The following is a 4,175-nucleotide window of genomic DNA, read 5'->3' on the forward strand; positions in this document are numbered from 1 at the left end:
AATGATCTGTTGCTTTGCTCGTCGAGGATGGCATAGAATTTCACTGCTCTATCTCGGTAGCCTGTTAAGTAGATTTAGACGAAGCAGATCTTAGAGCAAGACCTGTCGGTGATGTTCCCACCGCAGACTTGCGTACACTGAGATGTTACGTCGAAAGGAGGTGTGAGCTCTTCCTCCCCACCGGGCTCTGTAGAAAGGTCTGCTTTTTTGACCCAGGGGGTGGTCCTGGATGAAGGGAGGTGTTATGACTCTCGCTCTTACATTCTGCGCAGCTAACGCTTGACTTGCAATTCTTGGCAATGTGAAAGGAGGATGAACAACATCTAACGCATATGCCATTCTCTTTCAGCCTTGCGTTGGTCCAGTGGTTGCTCGCGGAAGGCGCGGCACTTCCGTAAGGGGTGAGGCTACTTGTGGATAGAGGACTGCCGTTCGGAATTCTCGGCTTTCTTGATAGGCTTGTCTGATTAAGAGGAGGTAGTGGGGAATACCTCTGTTTTGTGAACTGAGGCTTATCACTGTCTGCTTTGCATCCAGGGAACTTTGTCTGCTTTAGCAGGAACGTCGGCAACAAGGTTGAAACTGGGGTCATTCCTAATTCTGACTTGCTGGATGACGAAGTCAACAAAGAAGGAGGCAAAAGGAGGGAACGGAACATCTCCAATGGAGATCCATTTCTCTTGTAACCCGAAGGGCAGTTTCTGGACTATAGGGTTAACAACTTGAGCTGTATCGAGAAAAGCTAGACCACGGAGGTCTCCTTCGGCCTTGGCGGACTGAAGCTCCATAAGCAGGTCGCCCAACTCCCTCACCTTTGGGTAGTCCTTGTTGGAGATCTTGGGGAAACTGTTGATTCGTTTGGTGAGCGCACTTTCTATCACCTCTGGTGAACCGTAGCATTCCTCAAGTCTATCCCAAACCATCCTCAGACCTTGTTCTGGATAGTTTACATAAACGGCTCGGATTTGTTTTATATGTTCAGCAGACTCTTTTCCAAGTCACTTAACTAGAAGATCCATTTCTTCACTGTAGGTTAAGTCTAAGCCTCTGATGGCGTTGTGAAAGGAGCGCCGCCAAGCCCTGTAGCTCTCCGTTTTTGGGGTATTTTGGTATTTTATTAGGATCCCCATTAGCTGTTGCAAAAGCAGCAGCTACTCTTCCTGGAGTCCGCACAAAACATGAAACATAATACAGAATGACACAATACAGAACATCATTAGACAAGAACAGCTCAAGGACAGAACTACATACATTTTTAAAAAGGCACACGTAGCCTACATATCAATATTCTTATTATCAATTTCTTTAAACCAATCATCAATCATTTGTGTCAATGCAGTACATGTTGAGTGCCCTTTTCTATAAGCATGCTGAAAGTCTGTTGTTAATTTGTTTACAGAGAAATAGCATTGTATTTGGTCAAACACTATTTTTTCCAACAGTTTGCTAAGAGCTGGCAGCAAGGTTGGTCATCAAATTGGAGTAGACCCGTGGTGATGAGCTCACGACGAGCGAAGTACCTCACAAAGTTGGTAACGTTTGGGTTCTCACTTTGGGGATCTTCCCATGTTCGCTTGTAATGTGGAGCGGGTGGATGACTTCCGTCATTGTGCATATCTCTTTGGGTCCAGCTCCTGTTCTGGCCTTCTTGAAGGGAACCATGTATGCTAGGGGTGAGGTGAAACTTCGGGGCTGGCCTTGACTCCGGATTAGGGAAGCAGCGGTCTACAGCGGCAGTGGTGTCAACAGGAGGAGAACTGATCTCAGGCTTGAGATGTTGTAAGAGGGTGTTACGTCCGGTCTCTGGCCTGATATATCCCGGTCTTGTCTCGTCATCAGAGGACGGCTCTACTCCTGTGATTGGCTTGGGAGTGTAGTAGGATTTAGCTTGCTCCATGAGAAACTCCTTAGTTCGCTGTGTGGGGTCGAGTTGGGTGGAGTCGAGCTTGAGTCTGCAGCTACTTTTCTGACTGCCAAAATCAGCAGCGGCCTCTAGAGCCTCAGCTTTAGCCACTGCTGCTGCCGCTTCCTTTTCCTCTTTCAGCACATCCATAGATGCTTCTAATTCTGCTTTTTCTATTTTCATTCTCCTTTCTTTCTCCACAAAGGAGAGGCAAGCTTTTGCAGGTTCTGCTTTTGCCCTTGCTATAGCGTCTGTGGCTCCTGTAGGTGAGCTGTTTGAATGGTAGGATGAGGATGAGGCACGAGACCTGGTCTTGAAGGTGCATGCCTGCTCCTCGGCCATAGTGTGTTGGAAGTTGTCTGTACACTGTCATAATTATCGTAGGCCTCTCTTGGCGTTGTGATGGGTTAGCGGTGTCTGTTGCTTGATCCAACTTGTGGTCCTGCCCACTAGAGACCTGTCATTTCATGATAGGCCAATGTTTTATTATGTGTAGGTGTACTGTCCTCCATATGCGTTACTGTGCATATTTTGACAGCAAGATAAACGCCTTCACATCAATAATCCTCAAAGCACGATCTCCATGTTCACAAGATTTATTGAGTTGAAACAGCGTGAAATGACAAAGCTTCCTAGGGCATACAATGTAAAGGATGGATGAAAATTGTAAGCGGATAACTAAAACAGAGCACTCTGAGTGTAACAGTATTGCTTCCGTCCCTCTCCTCGCCCCTATCTGGGCTCGAACCAGGGACCCTCTGCACACATCGACAACAGTCACCCTCGAAGCATCGCTACCCATCACTCCACAAAAGCCGCGGCCCTTGCAGAGCAAGGGGAACAACTACTTCAAGGTCTCAGAGCGAGTGATGTCACCGATTGAAACGCTGTTAGCGCGCACCCCGCTAACTAGCTAGCCATTTCACATCGGTTACATGAGCTCTACATGAGGCAACAATGACCAACTTCCTCCTAACAGGTCACATGACGGGTCATTTTCTAGCTAAAGGAAAATCTCCAGATCAACACTAGAGGGCGCCAAATTCAAGTTAAGTAATATAGGTAAGTGTTAGAACTAAAACAGAACAGTAGGTCTATGTGAGTTGCATTTTAAATGTTATGTAGGCCTACAAGTCTATTTGGTCTGCAATGCAAAATCACATGTTAGATGGTTTCTTGTGTGTGATCGATTACAGTAGGGTAGGCTTTTATGTTAATTTAATAATAATTTGAGTCTCCAAATTTTTGCCCACATCTACATTTTTGCTGGCCCTGCCATCAACAGATTTCTGCGTATGTCACTGCCTACCTCTACCAAAACATGGTTACTTGGAAGCATATAAAGACATTTTATGGTATATTTGATGGTACGATAAAGTAATCGAAACCACTATTGATTACTATTGATTATGACCAATGTGTGATTCTTGTTTTGTTTGACCCTCTACATGGGACCATGGGTAACACTCCCAGCTATTTGCCCAGTGATTGGGGGGTGGCTGGTGGGGGAGAGATTATGTTTCTGTGGGGTAATTGGAGATTAGGGGATCGTGTGGCATGTCTTTTCAGACACACACACAAAACTGGAGCATTTGCTTAATGGTAGGGCGAGACAGCGGAGTAGGCTTTGTCCTGTTCAAGCGACAGCTGTTGCCCACATTGGTGAGATGATATACTCAAATCTGTACACTCCCAACTGACATGGCAACCTCAGAAGGTTTCATGGACATTCTAGTTGTTGTGGTGTGTTACTTTCATTATTGGATTGTAACTTTGTATGTAACATAATAGCTTCATACTCACATAGACAATTTTATTGTTTCGTAAAATCTAAGTTGGAACCAAATTTATCAATTTTAATGAATACAAGTAATATTGGACCAGATGGGTGAATCTTATTGTCTTCTCCTTGTCCATTTCCACTGTTCAAATTGTCTTCTTTTGTGTTGGATTTTACATGCCAAGTGTTTGCCTCCTTTTACGAATTAATCTTAATAAAATAATATAATTCTACCTTGTGCTTTGTATTTATTTTCTAAACATTGAAATCAATGTTGCATCCGTGTTGCCAGAGCAATTTACAATAATGAGTGGATACAGATTAATTTCTTGAGTGGTATTATTGGGAAAGTTATGTCGGTCTATTAAATAATTACATTATATTGACACACTAGTTTGAAAAACATTTGGCTTGTATCGCCAACAATGGAAACCACCGAGTATTCTCCTGTGAAATTCCATTCAACCCACATAGGATTGCTGAGAGCTGTTA

This window comes from Salvelinus fontinalis, chromosome 22 (genome assembly GCF_029448725.1).
Source record: "Salvelinus fontinalis isolate EN_2023a chromosome 22, ASM2944872v1, whole genome shotgun sequence".
Lineage (NCBI taxonomy): Eukaryota > Metazoa > Chordata > Actinopteri > Salmoniformes > Salmonidae > Salvelinus > Salvelinus fontinalis.